This window comes from Muscardinus avellanarius (assembly GCF_963383645.1).
Source record: "Muscardinus avellanarius genome assembly, chromosome: 5".
NCBI classification, from domain to species: domain Eukaryota; kingdom Metazoa; phylum Chordata; class Mammalia; order Rodentia; family Gliridae; genus Muscardinus; species Muscardinus avellanarius.
Genome location: NC_137790.1, coordinates 95,791,743 through 95,812,824, shown reverse-complemented (window position 1 = coordinate 95,812,824; position 21,082 = coordinate 95,791,743).

Genomic DNA, 21,082 nt, shown 5'->3' with positions numbered 1-21,082 from the left:
TGTCCGGAGGCTGGGGCGAGATTTTCACGGGTTGCCTCCCTTTCCGCGGAGCTCCCACAGGTTAACCAGGGATGCCAGTTCACTCTTTGCCTTGCCGTGTCTACTGAGCACACCACACACGGCCTCTGTTCTGCCCTATGTAGAAGCTGGGAAGGGAACCGCCACGAGGACAGTGCCATTCTCGCGAGAGGTCCCGTGCCCGCTCCCGCACGCCCAGGCATACACAGCTGATGAAGCTTAAACCCCAAGTGGAGCCAGGAGGGGTGGCTGGCACTCACTTGTAATTTCCCTGCTGGGGAGGCTGAGACATAGGAGCGCACAGGTTCGAAGCCTGCCTCGGCGACTTAGCGAAGCTTTCAGCCACTTGGTGCGTCCAGGGTTCCAAAGAAAATAGCGAATAGGTCTGGCAGTATAGTCCGCAGCTCCATCAGACCCTGGGCTCAACCCAGCGCCAGCAAGACAGAAGCGGAAATGAAATGAAATGACAGAAAATAATAAACATAAAGCCCCAAGTGGATATTAGGTCCTATACTCAGAACCACAGCCGCCTGTCCCCGAGGCAAAGTTAGGAGGACACGCCCAGGACCACATCTGGGTTGCTAATGCCTGACAGGGACCCGCACTGCACTCCTGGGCGAAAAATTGCTGGACACTGTTCTGGTCCATAGCCAGGTTCCACGCGGGAAATCCCCTATGGTCCTCTTCCCCTGGGCCTCCCTCCCCTCCTGTGCCCAGTTCCCAGACCCTGCCCAGCTGGGTAGGTCAGTGTTTCGCTGGGACATCGGGCATGGAGCCCCCAGGCCTCTACAGGCTCCCTCCTTTGAAAGAAACCAGTTTCTCTGGGAGTCAGCGTTCCGCGCATGCGCAGTGTCAGTTCAGAATGTCTCCGCAGGCTGTCTGTCAGGGGAGTCGGCTCACTGTCAGGAGGCTGGGGCGAGATTTTCACGGGTTGCCTCCCTTTCCGCGGAGCTCCCACAGGTTAACCAGGGATGCCAGTGCACTCTTTGCCTTGCCGTGTCTACTGAGCACACCACACACGGCCTCTGTTCTGCCCTATGTGGAAGCTGGGAAGGGAACCGCCGCGAGTACCGTGCCATTCTCGCGAGAGGTCCCGCACCTGCACCTGCACGCCCAGGCATACACAGCTGAGGTGGTTAAACCCCAAGTGGAGCCGGAAGGGGTGGCTGGTGCTCACTTGTAATATTCCTCTGGGGAGGCTGAGACATAGGAGCGCACAGGTTCGAAGCCAGCCTCGGCGACTTAGCGAAGCTTTCAGCCACTTGGTGCGTCCAGGGTTCCAAAGAAAATAGCGAATAGGTCTGGCAGTATAGTCCGGAGGTCCATCAGACCCGGGGCTCAACCCAGCGCCAGCAAGACAGAAGCGGAAATGAAATTAAATGACAGAAAATAATAAACATACAGCCCCAAGTGGATATTAGGTCATATACTCAGAACCACAGCCGCCTGTCCCCGAGGCAAAGTTAGGAGGACACGCCCTGGACCAAGTCTGGGTTGCTAATGCGTGACAGGGACCCGCACTGCACTCCTGGGCGAAAAACTGCTGTACTCTGTTCTGGTCCCTGGCCAGCTTCCACGCGGGAAATCCCCTATGGTCCTCTTCCCCTGGTCCTCCCTCCCCTCCTGTGCCCAGTTCCCAGACCCTGCCCAGCTTGGGAGGTCGGTGTTTCGCTGGAACATCGGGCATGGAGCCCCCAGGCCTCTACAGGCTCCCTCCTTTGAAAGAACCCAGTTTCTCTGGGAGTCAGCATTCCGCGCATGTGCAGTGTCAGTTCAGAATGTCTCCCCAGGCTGTCTGCCAGGGGAGTCGGCGCACTGTCAGGAGGCTGCGGCGAGATTTTCACGGGTTGCCTCCCTTTCCGCGGAGCTCCCACAAGGTAACCAGGGATGCCAGTGCACTCTTTGCCTTGCCGAGTCTACTGAGCACACCACACACGGCCTCTGTTCTGCCCTATGTGGAAGTTGGGAAGGGAACCGCGGCAAGGACCGTGCCATTCTCGCGAGAGGTCTGGCGCCCGCCCCCGCACGCCCAGGCATACACAGCTGAGGAGGCTTAAACCCCAAGTGGAGCCGGGACGGGTGGCTGGCGCTCACTTGTAATTTCCCTGCTGGGGAGGCTGAGACATAGGAGCGCACAGGTTCGAAGCCAGCCTCGGCAACTTAGCGAAGCTTTCAGCCACTTGGTGTGTCCAGGGTCCCAAAGAAAATAGCGAATAGGTCAGGCAGTATAGTCTGGAGGACCATCAGACCCTGGGCTCAACCCAGTGCCAGCAAGAGAGAAGCGGAAATGAAATGAAATGACAGAAAATAATGAACATAAAGCCCCAAGTGGATATTAAGCCCTATACTCAGAACCACAGCCGCCTGTCCCCGAGGCAAAGTTAGGAGGACACACCCTGGACCAAGTCTGGGTTGCTAATGCGTGACAGGACCCGCACTGCACTCCTGGGCGAAAAACTGCTGTACTCTGTTCTGGTCCCTGGCCAGCTTCCACGCGGGAAATCCCCTATGGTCCTCTTCCCCTGGTCCTCCCTCCCCTCCTGTGCCCAGTTCCCAGACCCTGCCCAGCTTGGAAGGTCTGTGTTTCGCTGGGACATCGGGCATGGAGCCCCCAGGCCTCTACAGGCTCCCTCCTTTGAAAGAACCCAGTTTCTCTGGGAGTCAGCGTTCCGCGCATGCTAAGTGTCAGTTCAGAATGTCTCCCCAGGCTGTCTGCCAGGTGAGTCGGCTCGCTGTCCGGAGGCTGGGGCGAGATTTTCACGGGTTGCCTCCCTTTCCGCGGAGCTCCCACAGGTTAACCAGGGATGCCAGTTCACTCTTTGCCTTGCCGTGTCTACTGAGCACACCACACACGGCCTCTGTTCTGCCCTATGTAGAAGCTGGGAAGGGAACCGCCACGAGGACAGTGCCATTCTCGCGAGAGGTCCCGTGCCCGCTCCCGCACGCCCAGGCATACACAGCTGATGAAGCTTAAACCCCAAGTGGAGCCAGGAGGGGTGGCTGGCACTCACTTGTAATTTCCCTGCTGGGGAGGCTGAGACATAGGAGCGCACAGGTTCGAAGCCTACCTCGGCGACTTAGCGAAGCTTTCAGCCACTTGGTGCGTCCAGGGTTCCAAAGAAAATAGCGAATAGGTCTGGCAGTATAGTCCGCAGCTCCATCAGACCCTGGGCTCAACCCAGCGCCAGCAAGACAGAAGCGGAAATGAAATGAAATGACAGAAAATAATAAACATAAAGCCCCAAGTGGATATTAGGTCCTATACTCAGAACCACAGCCGCCTGTCCCCGAGGCAAAGTTAGGAGGACACGCCCAGGACCACATCTGGGTTGCTAATGCCTGACAGGGACCCGCACTGCACTCCTGGGCGAAAAATTGCTGGACACTGTTCTGGTCCATAGCCAGGTTCCACGCGGGAAATCCCCTATGGTCCTCTTCCCCTGGGCCTCCCTCCCCTCCTGTGCCCAGTTCCCAGACCCTGCCCAGCTGGGTAGGTCAGTGTTTCGCTGGGACATCGGGCATGGAACCCCCAGGCCTCTACAGGCTCCCTCCTTTGAAAGAAACCAGTTTCTCTGGGAGTCAGCGTTCCGCGCATGCGCAGTGTCAGTTCAGAATGTCTCCGCAGGCTGTCTGTCAGGGGAGTAGGCTCGCTGTCAGGAGGCTGGGGCGAGATTTTCACGGGTTGCCTCCCTTTCCGCGGAGCTCCCACAGGTTAACCAGGGATGCCAGTGCACTCTTTGCCTTGCCGTGTCTACTGAGCACACCACACACGGCCTCTGTTCTGCCCTATGTGGAAGCTGGGAAGGGAACCGCCGCGAGTACCGTGCCATTCTCGCGAGAAGTCCCGCACCTGCACCGGCACGCCCAGGCATACACAGCTGAGGTGGTTAAACCCCAAGTGGAGCCGGAAGGGGTGGCTGGTGCTCACTTGTAATATTCCTCTGGGGAGGCTGAGACATAGGAGCGGACAGGTTCGAAGCCAGCCTCGGCGACTTAACGAAGCTTTCAGCCACTTGGTGCGTCCAGGGTTCCAAAGAAAATAGCGAATAGGTCTGGCAGTATAGTCCGGAGGTCCATCAGACCCGGGGCTCAACCCAGCGCCAGCAAGACAGAAGCGGAAATGAAATTAAATGACAGAAAATAATAAACATACAGCCCCAAGTGGATATTAGGTCATATACTCAGAACCACAGCCGCCTGTCCCCGAGGCAAAGTTAGGAGGACACGCCCTGTACCAAGTCTGGGTTGCTAATGCGTGACAGGGACCCGCACTGCACTCCTGGGCGAAAAACTGCTGTACTCTGTTCTGGTCCCTGGCCAGCTTCCACGCGGGAAATCCCCTATGGTCCTCTTCCCCTGGTCCTCCCTCCCCTCCTGTGCCCAGTTCCCAGACCCTGCCCAGCTTGGGAGTTCGGTGTTTCGCTGGAACATCGGGCATGGAGCCCCCAGGCCTCTACAGGCTCCCTCCTTTGAAAGAACCCAGTTTCTCTGGGAGTCAGCATTCCGCGCATGTGCAGTGTCAGTTCAGAATGTCTCCCCAGGCTGTCTGCCAGGGGAGTCGGCGCACTGTCAGGAGGCTGCGGCGAGATTTTCACGGGTTGCCTCGCTTTCCGCGGAGCTCCCACAAGGTAACCAGGGATGCCAGTGCACTCTTTGCCTTGCCGAGTCTACTGAGCACACCACACACGGCCTCTGTTCTGCCCTATGTGGAAGTTGGGAAGGGAACCGCGGCAAGGACCGTGCCATTCTCGCGAGAGGTCTGGCGCCCGCCCCCGCACGCCCAGGCATACACAGCTGAGGAGGCTTAAACCCCAAGTGGAGCCGGGACGGGTGGCTGGCGCTCACTTGTAATTTCCCTGCTGGGGAGGCTGAGACATAGGAGCGCACAGGTTCGAAGCCAGCCTCGGCAACTTAGCGAAGCTTTCAGCCACTTGGTGTGTCCAGGGTCCCAAAGAAAATAGCGAATAGGTCAGGCAGTATAGTCTGGAGGACCATCAGACCCTGGGCTCAACCCAGTGCCAGCAAGAGAGAAGCGGAAATGAAATGAAATGACAGAAAATAATGAACATAAAGCCCCAAGTGGATATTAAGCCCTATACTCAGAACCACAGCCGCCTGTCCCCGAGGCAAAGTTAGGAGGACACACCCTGGACCAAGTCTGGGTTGCTAATGCGTGACAGGACCCGCACTGCACTCCTGGGCGAAAAACTGCTGTACTCTGTTCTGGTCCCTGGCCAGCTTCCACGCGGGAAATCCCCTATGGTCCTCTTCCCCTGGTCCTCCCTCCCCTCCTGTGCCCAGTTCCCAGACCCTGCCCAGCTTGGAAGGTCTGTGTTTCGCTGGGACATCGGGCATGGAGCCCCCAGGCCTCTACAGGCTCCCTCCTTTGAAAGAACCCAGTTTCTCTGGGAGTCAGCGTTCCGCGCATGCTAAGGGTCAGTTCAGAATGTCTCCCCAGGCTGTCTGCCAGGTGAGTCGGCTCGCTGTCCGGAGGCTGGGGCGAGATTTTCACGGGTTGCCTCCCTTTCCGCGGAGCTCCCACAGGTTAACCAGGGATGCCAGTTCACTCTTTGCCTTGCCGTGTCTACTGAGCACACCACACACGGCCTCTGTTCTGCCCTATGTAGAAGCTGGGAAGGGAACCGCCACGAGGACAGTGCCATTCTCGCGAGAGGTCCCGTGCCCGCTCCCGCACGCCCAGGCATACACAGCTGATGAAGCTTAAACCCCAAGTGGAGCCAGGAGGGGTGGCTGGCACTCACTTGTAATTTCCCTGCTGGGGAGGCTGAGACATAGGAGCGCACAGGTTCGAAGCCTGCCTCGGCGACTTAGCGAAGCTTTCAGCCACTTGGTGCGTCCAGGGTTCCAAAGAAAATAGCGAATAGGTCTGGCAGTATAGTCCGCAGCTCCATCAGACCCTGGGCTCAACCCAGCGCCAGCAAGACAGAAGCGGAAATGAAATGAAATGACAGAAAATAATAAACATAAAGCCCCAAGTGGATATTAGGTCCTATACTCAGAACCACAGCCGCCTGTCTCCGAGGCAAAGTTAGGAGGACACGCCCAGGACCACATCTGGGTTGCTAATGCCTGACAGGGACCCGCACTGCACTCCTGGGCGAAAAATTGCTGGACACTGTTCTGGTCCATAGCCAGGTTCCACGCGGGAAATCCCCTATGGTCCTCTTCCCCTGGGCCTCCCTCCCCTCCTGTGCCCAGTTCCCAGACCCTGCCCAGCTGGGTAGGTCAGTGTTTCGCTGGGACATCGGGCATGGAGCCCCCAGGCCTCTACAGGCTCCCTCCTTTGAAAGAAACCAGTTTCTCTGGGAGTCAGCGTTCCGCGCATGCGCAGTGTCAGTTCAGAATGTCTCCGCAGGCTGTCTGTCAGGGGAGTCGGCTCGCTGTCAGGAGGCTGGGGCGAGATTTTCACGGGTTGCCTCCCTTTCCGCGGAGCTCCCACAGGTTAACCAGGGATGCCAGTGCACTCTTTGCCTTGCCGTGTCTACTGAGCACACCACACACGGCCTCTGTTCTGCCCTATGTGGAAGCTGGGAAGGGAACCGCCGTGAGTACCGTGCCATTCTCGCGAGACGTCCCGCACCTGCACCTGCACGCCCAGGCATACACAGCTGAGGTGGTTAAACCCCAAGTGGAGCCGGAAGGGGTGGCTGGTGCTCACTTGTAATATTCCTCTGGGGAGGCTGAGACATAGGAACGGACAGGTTCGAAGCCAGCCTCGGCGACTTAGCGAAGCTTTCAGCCACTTGGTGCGTCCAGGGTTCCAAAGAAAATAGCGAATAGGTCTGGCAGTATAGTCCGGAGGTCCATCAGACCCGGGGCTCAACCCAGTGCCAGCAAGACAGAAGCGGAAATGAAATTAAATGACAGAAAATAATAAACATACAGCCCCAAGTGGATATTAGGTCATATACTCAGAACCACAGCCGCCTGTCCCCGAGGCAAAGTTAGGAGGACACGCCCTGGACCAAGTCTGGGTTGCTAATGCGTGACAGGGACCCGCACTGCACTCCTGGGCGAAAAACTGCTGTACTCTGTTCTGGTCCCTGGCCAGCTTCCACGCGGGAAATCCCCTATGGTCCTCTTCCCCTGGTCCTCCCTCCCCTCCTGTGCCCAGTTCCCAGACCCTGCCCAGCTTGGGAGGTCGGTGTTTCGCTGGAACATCGGGCATGGAGCCCCCAGGCCTCTACAGGCTCCCTCCTTTGAAAGAACCCAGTTTCTCTGGGAGTCAGCATTCCGCGCATGTGCAGTGTCAGTTCAGAATGTCTCCCCAGGCTGTCTGCCAGGGGAGTCGGCGCACTGTCAGGAGGCTGCGGCGAGATTTTCACGGGTTGCCTCCCTTTCCGCGGAGCTCCCACAAGGTAACCAGGGATGCCAGTGCACTCTTTGCCTTGCCGAGTCTACTGAGCACACCACACACGGCCTCTGTTCTGCCCTATGTGGAAGTTGGGAAGGGAACCGCGGCAAGGACCGTGCCATTCTCGCGAGAGGTCTGGCGCCCGCCCCCGCACGCCCAGGCATACACAGCTGAGGAGGCTTAAACCCCAAGTGGAGCCGGGACGGGTGGCTGGCGCTCACTTGTAATTTCCCTGCTGGGGAGGCTGAGACATAGGAGCGCACAGGTTCGAAGCCAGCCTCGGCAACTTAGCGAAGCTTTCAGCCACTTGGTGTGTCCAGGGTCCCAAAGAAAATAGCGAATAGGTCAGGCAGTATAGTCTGGAGGACCATCAGACCCTGGGCTCAACCCAGTGCCAGCAAGAGAGAAGCGGAAATGAAATGAAATGACAGAAAATAATAAACATAAAGCCCCAAGTGGATATTAAGCCCTATACTCAGAACCACAGCCGCCTGTCCCCGAGGCAAAGTTAGGAGGACACACCCTGGACCAAGTCTGGGTTGCTAATGCGTGACAGGACCCGCACTGCACTCCTGGGCGAAAAACTGCTGTACTCTGTTCTGGTCCCTGGCCAGCTTCCACGCGGGAAATCCCCTATGGTCCTCTTCCCCTGGTCCTCCCTCCCCTCCTGTGCCCAGTTCCCAGACCCTGCCCAGCTTGGAAGGTCTGTGTTTCGCTGGGACATCGGGCATGGAGCCCCCAGGCCTCTACAGGCTCCCTCCTTTGAAAGAACCCAGTTTCTCTGGGAGTCAGCGTTCCGCGCATGCTAAGTGTCAGTTCAGAATGTCTCCCCAGGCTGTCTGCCAGGTGAGTCGGCTCGCTGTCCGGAGGCTGGGGCGAGATTTTCACGGGTTGCCTCCCTTTCCGCGGAGCTCCCACAGGTTAACCAGGGATGCCAGTTCACTCTTTGCCTTGCCGTGTCTACTGAGCACACCACACACGGCCTCTGTTCTGCCCTATGTAGAAGCTGGGAAGGGAACCGCCACGAGGACAGTGCCATTCTCGCGAGAGGTCCCGTGCCCGCTCCCGCACGCCCAGGCATACACAGCTGATGAAGCTTAAACCCCAAGTGGAGCCAGGAGGGGTGGCTGGCACTCACTTGTAATTTCCCTGCTGGGGAGGCTGAGACATAGGAGCGCACAGGTTCGAAGCCTGCCTCGGCGACTTAGCGAAGCTTTCAGCCACTTGGTGCGTCCAGGGTTCCAAAGAAAATAGCGAATAGGTCTGGCAGTATAGTCCGCAGCTCCATCAGACCCTGGGCTCAACCCAGCGCCAGCAAGACAGAAGCGGAAATGAAATGAAATGACAGAAAATAATAAACATAAAGCCCCAAGTGGATATTAGGTCCTATACTCAGAACCACAGCCGCCTGTCCCCGAGGCAAAGTTAGGAGGACACGCCCAGGACCACATCTGGGTTGCTAATGCCTGACAGGGACCCGCACTGCACTCCTGGGCGAAAAATTGCTGGACACTGTTCTGGTCCATAGCCAGGTTCCACGCGGGAAATCCCCTATGGTCCTCTTCCCCTGGGCCTCCCTCCCCTCCTGTGCCCAGTTCCCAGACCCTGCCCAGCTGGGTAGGTCAGTGTTTCGCTGGGACATCGGGCATGGAGCCCCCAGGCCTCTACAGGCTCCCTCCTTTGAAAGAAACCAGTTTCTCTGGGAGTCAGCGTTCCGCGCATGCGCAGTGTCAGTTCAGAATGTCTCCGCAGGCTGTCTGTCAGGGGAGTCGGCTCGCTGTCAGGAGGCTGGGGCGAGATTTTCACGGGTTGCCTCCCTTTCCGCGGAGCTCCCACAGGTTAACCAGGGATGCCAGTGCACTCTTTGCCTTGCCGTGTCTACTGAGCACACCACACACGGCCTCTGTTCTGCCCTATGTAGAAGCTGGGAAGGGAACCGCCGCGAGTACCGTGCCATTCTCGCGAGAGGTCCCGCACCTGCACCTGCACGCCCAGGCATACACAGCTGAGGTGGTTAAACCCCAAGTGGAGCCGGAAGGGGTGGCTGGTGCTCACTTGTAATATTCCTCTGGGGAGGCTGAGACATAGGAGCGCACAGGTTCGAAGCCAGCCTCGGCGACTTAGCGAAGCTTTCAGCCACTTGGTGCGTCCAGGGTTCCAAAGAAAATAGCGAATAGGTCTGGCAGTATAGTCCGGAGGTCCATCAGACCCGGGGCTCAACCCAGCGCCAGCAAGACAGAAGCGGAAATGAAATTAAATGACAGAAAATAATAAACATACAGCCCCAAGTGGATATTAGGTCATATACTCAGAACCACAGCCGCCTGTCCCCGAGGCAAAGTTAGGAGGACACGCCCTGGACCAAGTCTGGGTTGCTAATGCGTGACAGGGACCCGCACTGCACTCCTGGGCGAAAAACTGCTGTACTCTGTTCTGGTCCCTGGCCAGCTTCCACGCGGGAAATCCCCTATGGTCCTCTTCCCCTGGTCCTCCCTCCCCTCCTGTGCCCAGTTCCCAGACCCTGCCCAGCTTGGGAGGTCGGTGTTTCGCTGGAACATCGGGCATGGAGCCCCCAGGCCTCTACAGGCTCCCTCCTTTGAAAGAACCCAGTTTCTCTGGGAGTCAGCATTCCGCGCATGTGCAGTGTCAGTTCAGAATGTCTCCCCAGGCTGTCTGCCAGGGGAGTCGGCGCACTGTCAGGAGGCTGCGGCGAGATTTTCACGGGTTGCCTCCCTTTCCGCGGAGCTCCCACAAGGTAACCAGGGATGCCAGTGCACTCTTTGCCTTGCCGAGTCTACTGAGCACACCACACACGGCCTCTGTTCTGCCCTATGTGGAAGTTGGGAAGGGAACCGCGGCAAGGACCGTGCCATTCTCGCGAGAGGTCTGGCGCCCGCCCCCGCACGCCCAGGCATACACAGCTGAGGAGGCTTAAACCCCAAGTGGAGCCGGGACGGGTGGCTGGCGCTCACTTGTAATTTCCCTGCTGGGGAGGCTGAGACATAGGAGCGCACAGGTTCGAAGCCAGCCTCGGCAACTTAGCGAAGCTTTCAGCCACTTGGTGTGTCCAGGGTCCCAAAGAAAATAGCGAATAGGTCAGGCAGTATAGTCTGGAGGACCATCAGACCCTGGGCTCAACCCAGTGCCAGCAAGAGAGAAGCGGAAATGAAATGAAATGACAGAAAATAATGAACATAAAGCCCCAAGTGGATATTAAGCCCTATACTCAGAACCACAGCCGCCTGTCCCCGAGGCAAAGTTAGGAGGACACACCCTGGACCAAGTCTGGGTTGCTAATGCGTGACAGGACCCGCACTGCACTCCTGGGCGAAAAACTGCTGTACTCTGTTCTGGTCCCTGGCCAGCTTCCACGCGGGAAATCCCCTATGGTCCTCTTCCCCTGGACCTCCCTCCCTTCCTGTGCCCAGTTCCCAGACCCTGCCCAGCTTGGAAGGTCTGTGTTTCGCTGGGACATCGGGCATGGAGCCCCCAGGCCTCTACAGGCTCCCTCCTTTGAAAGAACCCAGTTTCTCTGGGAGTCAGCGTTCCGCGCATGCTAAGTGTCAGTTCAGAATGTCTCCCCAGGCTGTCTGCCAGGTGAGTCGGCTCGCTGTCCGGAGGCTGGGGCGAGATTTTCACGGGTTGCCTCCCTTTCCGCGGAGCTCCCACAGGTTAACCAGGGATGCCAGTTCACTCTTTGCCTTGCCGTGTCTACTGAGCACACCACACACGGCCTCTGTTCTGCCCTATGTAGAAGCTGGGAAGGGAACCGCCACGAGGACAGTGCCATTCTCGCGAGAGGTCCCGTGCCCGCTCCCGCACGCCCAGGCATACACAGCTGATGAAGCTTAAACCCCAAGTGGAGCCAGGAGGGGTGGCTGGCACTCACTTGTAATTTCCCTGCTGGGGAGGCTGAGACATAGGAGCGCACAGGTTCGAAGCCTACCTCGGCGACTTAGCGAAGCTTTCAGCCACTTGGTGCGTCCAGGGTTCCAAAGAAAATAGCGAATAGGTCTGGCAGTATAGTCCGCAGCTCCATCAGACCCTGGGCTCAACCCAGCGCCAGCAAGACAGAAGCGGAAATGAAATGAAATGACAGAAAATAATAAACATAAAGCCCCAAGTGGATATTAGGTCCTATACTCAGAACCACAGCCGCCTGTCCCCGAGGCAAAGTTAGGAGGACACGCCCAGGACCACATCTGGGTTGCTAATGCCTGACAGGGACCCGCACTGCACTCCTGGGCGAAAAATTGCTGGACACTGTTCTGGTCCATAGCCAGGTTCCACGCGGGAAATCCCCTATGGTCCTCTTCCCCTGGGCCTCCCTCCCCTCCTGTGCCCAGTTCCCAGACCCTGCCCAGCTGGGTAGGTCAGTGTTTCGCTGGGACATCGGGCATGGAACCCCCAGGCCTCTACAGGCTCCCTCCTTTGAAAGAAACCAGTTTCTCTGGGAGTCAGCGTTCCGCGCATGCGCAGTGTCAGTTCAGAATGTCTCCGCAGGCTGTCTGTCAGGGGAGTCGGCTCGCTGTCAGGAGGCTGGGGCGAGATTTTCACGGGTTGCCTCCCTTTCCGCGGAGCTCCCACAGGTTAACCAGGGATGCCAGTGCACTCTTTGCCTTGCCGTGTCTACTGAGCACACCACACACGGCCTCTGTTCTGCCCTATGTGGAAGCTGGGAAGGGAACCGCCGCGAGTACCGTGCCATTCTCGCGAGAAGTCCCGCACCTGCACCGGCACGCCCAGGCATACACAGCTGAGGTGGTTAAACCCCAAGTGGAGCCGGAAGGGGTGGCTGGTGCTCACTTGTAATATTCCTCTGGGGAGGCTGAGACATAGGAGCGGACAGGTTCGAAGCCAGCCTCGGCGACTTAACGAAGCTTTCAGCCACTTGGTGCGTCCAGGGTTCCAAAGAAAATAGCGAATAGGTCTGGCAGTATAGTCCGGAGGTCCATCAGACCCGGGGCTCAACCCAGCGCCAGCAAGACAGAAGCGGAAATGAAATTAAATGACAGAAAATAATAAACATACAGCCCCAAGTGGATATTAGGTCATATACTCAGAACCACAGCCGCCTGTCCCCGAGGCAAAGTTAGGAGGACACGCCCTGGACCAAGTCTGGGTTGCTAATGCGTGACAGGGACCCGCACTGCACTCCTGGGCGAAAAACTGCTGTACTCTGTTCTGGTCCCTGGCCAGCTTCCACGCGGGAAATCCCCTATGGTCCTCTTCCCCTGGTCCTCCCTCCCCTCCTGTGCCCAGTTCCCAGACCCTGCCCAGCTTGGGAGTTCGGTGTTTCGCTGGAACATCGGGCATGGAGCCCCCAGGCCTCTACAGGCTCCCTCCTTTGAAAGAACCCAGTTTCTCTGGGAGTCAGCATTCCGCGCATGTGCAGTGTCAGTTCAGAATGTCTCCCCAGGCTGTCTGCCAGGGGAGTCGGCGCACTGTCAGGAGGCTGCGGCGAGATTTTCACGGGTTGCCTCGCTTTCCGCGGAGCTCCCACAAGGTAACCAGGGATGCCAGTGCACTCTTTGCCTTGCCGAGTCTACTGAGCACACCACACACGGCCTCTGTTCTGCCCTATGTGGAAGTTGGGAAGGGAACCGCGGCAAGGACCGTGCCATTCTCGCGAGAGGTCTGGCGCCCGCCCCCGCACGCCCAGGCATACACAGCTGAGGAGGCTTAAACCCCAAGTGGAGCCGGGACGGGTGGCTGGCGCTCACTTGTAATTTCCCTGCTGGGGAGGCTGAGACATAGGAGCGCACAGGTTCGAAGCCAGCCTCGGCAACTTAGCGAAGCTTTCAGCCACTTGGTGTGTCCAGGGTCCCAAAGAAAATAGCGAATAGGTCAGGCAGTATAGTCTGGAGGACCATCAGACCCTGGGCTCAACCCAGTGCCAGCAAGAGAGAAGCGGAAATGAAATGAAATGACAGAAAATAATGAACATAAAGCCCCAAGTGGATATTAAGCCCTATACTCAGAACCACAGCCGCCTGTCCCCGAGGCAAAGTTAGGAGGACACACCCTGGACCAAGTCTGGGTTGCTAATGCGTGACAGGACCCGCACTGCACTCCTGGGCGAAAAACTGCTGTACTCTGTTCTGGTCCCTGGCCAGCTTCCACGCGGGAAATCCCCTATGGTCCTCTTCCCCTGGTCCTCCCTCCCCTCCTGTGCCCAGTTCCCAGACCCTGCCCAGCTTGGAAGGTCTGTGTTTCGCTGGGACATCGGGCATGGAGCCCCCAGGCCTCTACAGGCTCCCTCCTTTGAAAGAACCCAGTTTCTCTGGGAGTCAGCGTTCCGCGCATGCTAAGTGTCAGTTCAGAATGTCTCCCCAGGCTGTCTGCCAGGTGAGTCGGCTCGCTGTCCGGAGGCTGGGGCGAGATTTTCACGGGTTGCCTCCCTTTCCGCGGAGCTCCCACAGGTTAACCAGGGATGCCAGTTCACTCTTTGCCTTGCCGTGTCTACTGAGCACACCACACACGGCCTCTGTTCTGCCCTATGTAGAAGCTGGGAAGGGAACCGCCACGAGGACAGTGCCATTCTCGCGAGAGGTCCCGTGCCCGCTCCCGCACGCCCAGGCATACACAGCTGATGAAGCTTAAACCCCAAGTGGATCCAGGAGGGGTGGCTGGCACTCACTTGTAATTTCCCTGCTGGGGAGGCTGAGACATAGGAGCGCACAGGTTCGAAGCCTGCCTCGGCGACTTAGCGAAGCTTTCAGCCACTTGGTGCGTCCAGGGTTCCAAAGAAAATAGCGAATAGGTCTGGCAGTATAGTCCGCAGCTCCATCAGACCCTGGGCTCAACCCAGCGCCAGCAAGACAGAAGCGGAAATGAAATGAAATGACAGAAAATAATAAACATAAAGCCCCAAGTGGATATTAGGTCCTATACTCAGAACCACAGCCGCCTGTCTCCGAGGCAAAGTTAGGAGGACACGCCCAGGACCACATCTGGGTTGCTAATGCCTGACAGGGACCCGCACTGCACTCCTGGGCGAAAAATTGCTGGACACTGTTCTGGTCCATAGCCAGGTTCCACGCGGGAAATCCCCTATGGTCCTCTTCCCCTGGGCCTCCCTCCCCTCCTGTGCCCAGTTCCCAGACCCTGCCCAGCTGGGTAGGTCAGTGTTTCGCTGGGACATCGGGCATGGAGCCCCCAGGCCTCTACAGGCTCCCTCCTTTGAAAGAAACCAGTTTCTCTGGGAGTCAGCGTTCCGCGCATGCGCAGTGTCAGTTCAGAATGTCTCCGCAGGCTGTCTGTCAGGGGAGTCGGCTCGCTGTCAGGAGGCTGGGGCGAGATTTTCACGGGTTGCCTCCCTTTCCGCGGAGCTCCCACAGGTTAACCAGGGATGCCAGTGCACTCTTTGCCTTGCCGTGTCTACTGAGCACACCACACACGGCCTCTGTTCTGCCCTATGTGGAAGCTGGGAAGGGAACCGCCGTGAGTACCGTGCCATTCTCGCGAGACGTCCCGCACCTGCACCTGCACGCCCAGGCATACACAGCTGAGGTGGTTAAACCCCAAGTGGAGCCGGAAGGGGTGGCTGGTGCTCACTTGTAATATTCCTCTGGGGAGGCTGAGACATAGGAACGGACAGGTTCGAAGCCAGCCTCGGCGACTTAGCGAAGCTTTCAGCCACTTGGTGCGTCCAGGGTTCCAAAGAAAATAGCGAATAGGTCTGGCAGTATAGTCCGGAGGTCCATCAGACCCGGGGCTCAACCCAGTGCCAGCAAGACAGAAGCGGAAATGAAATTAAATGACAGAAAATAATAAACATACAGCCCCAAGTGGATATTAGGTCATATACTCAGAACCACAGCCGCCTGTCCCCGAGGCAAAGTTAGGAGGACACGCCCTGGACCAAGTCTGGGTTGCTAATGCGTGACAGGGACCCGCACTGCACTCCTGGGCGAAAAACTGCTGTACTCTGTTCTGGTCCCTGGCCAGCTTCCACGCGGGAAATCCCCTATGGTCCTCTTCCCCTGGTCCTCCCTCCCCTCCTGTGCCCAGTTCCCAGACCCTGCCCAGCTTGGGAGGTCGGTGTTTCGCTGGAACATCGGGCATGGAGCCCCCAGGCCTCTACAGGCTCCCTCCTTTGAAAGAACCCAGTTTCTCTGGGAGTCAGCATTCCGCGCATGTGCAGTGTCAGTTCAGAATGTCTCCCCAGGCTGTCTGCCAGGGGAGTCGGCGCACTGTCAGGAGGCTGCGGCGAGATTTTCACGGGTTGCCTCCCTTTCCGCGGAGCTCCCACAAGGTAACCAGGGATGCCAGTGCACTCTTTGCCTTGCCGAGTCTACTGAGCACACCACACACGGCCTCTGTTCTGCCCTATGTGGAAGTTGGGAAGGGAACCGCGGCAAGGACCGTGCCATTCTCGCGAGAGGTCTGGCGCCCGCCCCCGCACGCCCAGGCATACACAGCTGAGGAGGCTTAAACCCCAAGTGGAGCCGGGACGGGTGGCTGGCGCTCACTTGTAATTTCCCTGCTGGGGAGGCTGAGACATAGGAGCGCACAGGTTCGAAGCCAGCCTCGGCAACTTAGCGAAGCTTTCAGCCACTTGGTGTGTCCAGGGTCCCAAAGAAAATAGCGAATAGGTCAGGCAGTATAGTCTGGAGGACCATCAGACCTTGGGCTCAACCCAGTGCCAGCAAGAGAGAAGCGGAAATGAAATGAAATGACAGAAAATAATAAACATAAAGCCCCAAGTGGATATTAAGCCCTATACTCAGAACCACAGCCGCCTGTCCCCGAGGCAAAGTTAGGAGGACACACCCTGGACCAAGTCTGGGTTGCTAATGCGTGACAGGACCCGCACTGCACTCCTGGGCGAAAAACTGCTGTACTCTGTTCTGGTCCCTGGCCAGCTTCCACGCGGGAAATCCCCTATGGTCCTCTTCCCCTGGTCCTCCCTCCCCTCCTGTGCCCAGTTCCCAGACCCTGCCCAGCTTGGAAGGTCTGTGTTTCGCTGGGACATCGGGCATGGAGCCCCCAGGCCTCTACAGGCTCCCTCCTTTGAAAGAACCCAGTTTCTCTGGGAGTCAGCGTTCCGCGCATGCTAAGTGTCAGTTCAGAATGTCTCCCCAGGCTGTCTGCCAGGTGAGTCGGCTCGCTGTCCGGAGGCTGGGGCGAGATTTTCACGGGTTGCCTCCCTTTCCGCGGAGCTCCCACAGGTTAACCAGGGATGCCAGTTCACTCTTTGCCTTGCCGTGTCTACTGAGCACACCACACACGGCCTCTGTTCTGCCCTATGTAGAAGCTGGGAAGGGAACCGCCACGAGGACAGTGCCATTCTCGCGAGAGGTCCCGTGCCCGCTCCCGCACGCCCAGGCATACACAGCTGATGAAGCTTAAACCCCAAGTGGAGCCAGGAGGGGTGGCTGGCACTCACTTGTAATTTCCCTGCTGGGGAGGCTGAGACATAGGAGCGCACAGGTTCGAAGCCTGCCTCGGCGACTTAGCGAAGCTTTCAGCCACTTGGTGCGTCCAGGGTTCCAAAGAAAATAGCGAATAGGTCTGGCAGTATAGTCCGCAGCTCCATCAGACCCTGGGCTCAACCCAGCGCCAGCAAGACAGAAGCGGAAATGAAATGAAATGACAGAAAATAATAAACATAAAGCCCCAAGTGGATATTAGGTCCTATACTCAGAACCACAGCCGCCTGTCCCCGAGGCAAAGTTAGGAGGACACGCCCAGGACCACATCTGGGTTGCTAATGCCTGACAGGGACCCGCACTGCACTCCTGGGCGAAAAATTGCTGGACACTGTTCTGGTCCATAGCCAGGTTCCACGCGGGAAATCCCCTATGGTCCTCTTCCCCTGGGCCTCCCTCCCCTCCTGTGCCCAGTTCCCAGACCCTGCCCAGCTGGGTAGGTCAGTGTTTCGCTGGGACATCGGGCATGGAGCCCCCAGGCCTCTACAGGCTCCCTCCTTTGAAAGAAACCAGTTTCTCTGGGAGTCAGCGTTCCGCGCATGCGCAGTGTCAGTTCAGAATGTCTCCGCAGGCTGTCTGTCAGGGGAGTCGGCTCGCTGTCAGGAGGCTGGGGCGAGATTTTCACGGGTTGCCTCCCTTTCCGCGGAGCTCCCACAGGTTAACCAGGGATGCCAGTGCACTCTTTGCCTTGCCGTGTCTACTGAGCACACCACACACGGCCTCTGTTCTGCCCTATGTGGAAGCTGGGAAGGGAACCGCCGCGAGTACCGTGCCATTCTCGCGAGAGGTCCCGCACCTGCACCTGCACGCCCAGGCATACACAGCTGAGGTGGTTAAACCCCAAGTGGAGCCGGAAGGGGTGGCTGGTGCTCACTTGTAATATTCCTCTGGGGAGGCTGAGACATAGGAGCGCACAGGTTCGAAGCCAGCCTCGGCGACTTAGCGAAGCTTTCAGCCACTTGGTGCGTCCAGGGTTCCAAAGAAAATAGCGAATAGGTCTGGCAGTATAGTCCGGAGGTCCATCAGACCCGGGGCTCAACCCAGCGCCAGCAAGACAGAAGCGGAAATGAAATTAAATGACAGAAAATAATAAACATACAGCCCCAAGTGGATATTAGGTCATATACTCAGAACCACAGCCGCCTGTCCCCGAGGCAAAGTTAGGAGGACACGCCCTGGACCAAGTCTGGGTTGCTAATGCGTGACAGGGACCCGCACTGCACTCCTGGGCGAAAAACTGCTGTACTCTGTTCTGGTCCCTGGCCAGCTTCCACGCGGGAAATCCCCTATGGTCCTCTTCCCCTGGTCCTCCCTCCCCTCCTGTGCCCAGTTCCCAGACCCTGCCCAGCTTGGGAGGTCGGTGTTTCGCTGGAACATCGGGCATGGAGCCCCCAGGCCTCTACAGGCTCCCTCCTTTGAAAGAACCCAGTTTCTCTGGGAGTCAGCATTCCGCGCATGTGCAGTGTCAGTTCAGAATGTCTCCCCAGGCTGTCTGCCAGGGGAGTCGGCGCACTGTCAGGAGGCTGCGGCGAGATTTTCACGGGTTGCCTCCCTTTCCGCGGAGCTCCCACAAGGTAACCAGGGATGCCAGTGCACTCTTTGCCTTGCCGAGTCTACTGAGCACACCACACACGGCCTCTGTTCTGCCCTATGTGGAAGTTGGGAAGGGAACCGCGGCAAGGACCGTGCCATTCTCGCGAGAGGTCTGGCGCCCGCCCCCGCACGCCCAGGCATACACAGCTGAGGAGGCTTAAACCCCAAGTGGAGCCGGGACGGGTGGCTGGCGCTCACTTGTAATTTCCCTGCTGGGGAGGCTGAGACATAGGAGCGCACAGGTTCGAAGCCAGCCTCGGCAACTTAGCGAAGCTTTCAGCCACTTGGTGTGTCCAGGGTCCCAAAGAAAATAGCGAATAGGTCAGGCAGTATAGTCTGGAGGACCATCAGACCTTGGGCTCAACCCAGTGCCAGCAAGAGAGAAGCGGAAATGAAATGAAATGACAGAAAATAATGAACATAAAGCCCCAAGTGGATATTAAGCCCTATACTCAGAACCACAGCCGCCTGTCCCCGAGGCAAAGTTAGGAGGACACACCCTGGACCAAGTCTGGGTTGCTAATGCGTGACAGGACCCGCACTGCACTCCTGGGCGAAAAACTGCTGTACTCTGTTCTGGTCCCTGGCCAGCTTCCACGCGGGAAATCCCCTATGGTCCTCTTCCCCTGGTCCTCCCTCCCCTCCTGTGCCCAGTTCCCAGACCCTGCCCAGCTTGGAAGGTCTGTGTTTCGCTGGGACATCGGGCATGGAGCCCCCAGGCCTCTACAGGCTCCCTCCTTTGAAAGAACCCAGTTTCTCTGGGAGTCAGCGTTCCGCGCATGCTAAGTGTCAGTTCAGAATGTCTCCCCAGGCTGTCTGCCAGGTGAGTCGGCTCGCTGTCCGGAGGCTGGGGCGAGATTTTCACGGGTTGCCTCCCTTTCCGCGGAGCTCCCACAGGTTAACCAGGGATGCCAGTTCACTCTTTGCCTTGCCGTGTCTACTGAGCACACCACACACGGCCTCTGTTCTGCCCTATGTAGAAGCTGGGAAGGGAACCGCCACGAGGACAGTGCCATTCTCGCGAGAGGTCCCGTGCCCGCTCCCGCACGCCCAGGCATACACAGCTGATGAAGCTTAAACCCCAAGTGGAGCCAGGAGGGGTGGCTGGCACTCACTTGTAATTTCCCTGCTGGGGAGGCTGAGACATAGGAGCGCACAGGTTCGAAGCCTACCTCGGCGACTTAGCGAAGCTTTCAGCCACTTGGTGCGTCCAGGGTTCCAAAGAAAATAGCGAATAGGTCTGGCAGTATAGTCCGCAGCTCCATCAGACCCTGGGCTCAACCCAGCGCCAGCAAGACAGAAGCGGAAATGAAATGAAATGACAGAAAATAATAAACATAAAGCCCCAAGTGGATATTAGGTCCTATACTCAGAACCACAGCCGCCTGTCCCCGAGGCAAAGTTAGGAGGACACGCCCAGGACCACATCTGGGTTGCTAATGCCTGACAGGGACCCGCACTGCACTCCTGGGCGAAAAATTGCTGGACACTGTTCTGGTCCATAGCCAGGTTCCACGCGGGAAATCCCCTATGGTCCTCTTCCCCTGGGCCTCCCTCCCCTCCTGTGCCCAGTTCCCAGACCCTGCCCAGCTGGGTAGGTCAGTGTTTCGCTGGGACATCGGGCATGGAGCCCCCAGGCCTCTACAGGCTCCCTCCTTTGAAAGAAACCAGTTTCTCTGGGAGTCAGCGTTCCGCGCATGCGCAGTGTCAGTTCAGAATGTCTCCGCAGGCTGTCTGTCAGGGGAGTCGGCTCGCTGTCAGGAGGCTGGGGCGAGATTTTCACGGGTTGCCTCCCTTTCCGCGGAGCTCCCACAGGTTAACCAGGGATGCCAGTGCACTCTTTGCCTTGCCGTGTCTACTGAGCACACCACACACGGCCTCTGTTCTGCCCTATGTGGAAGCTGGGAAGGGAACCGCCGCGAGTACCGTGCCATTCTCGCGAGAAGTCCCGCACCTGCACCGGCACGCCCAGGCATACACAGCTGAGGTGGTTAAACCCCAAGTGGAGCCGGAAGGGGTGGCTGGTGCTCACTTGTAATATTCCTCTGGGGAGGCTGAGACATAGGAGCGGACAGGTTCGAAGCCAGCCTCGGCGACTTAACGAAGCTTTCAGCCACTTGGTGCGTCCAGGGTTCCAAAGAAAATAGCGAATAGGTCTGGCAGTATAGTCCGGAGGTCCATCAGACCCGGGGCTCAACCCAGCGCCAGCAAGACAGAAGCGGAAATGAAATTAAATGACAGAAAATAATAAACATACAGCCCCAAGTGGATATTAGGTCATATACTCAGAACCACAGCCGCCTGTCCCCGAGGCAAAGTTAGGAGGACACGCCCTGGACCAAGTCTGGGTTGCTAATGCGTGACAGGGACCCGCACTGCACTCCTGGGCGAAAAACTGCTGTACTCTGTTCTGGTCCCTGGCCAGCTTCCACGCGGGAAATCCCCTATGGTCCTCTTCCCCTGGTCCTCCCTCCCCTCCTGTGCCCAGTTCCCAGACCCTGCCCAGCTTGGGAGGTCGGTGTTTCGCTGGAACATCGGGCATGGAGCCCCCAGGCCTCTACAGGCTCCCTCCTTTGAAAGAACCCAGTTTCTCTGGGAGTCAGCATTCCGCGCATGTGCAGTGTCAGTTCAGAATGTCTCCCCAGGCTGTCTGCCAGGGGAG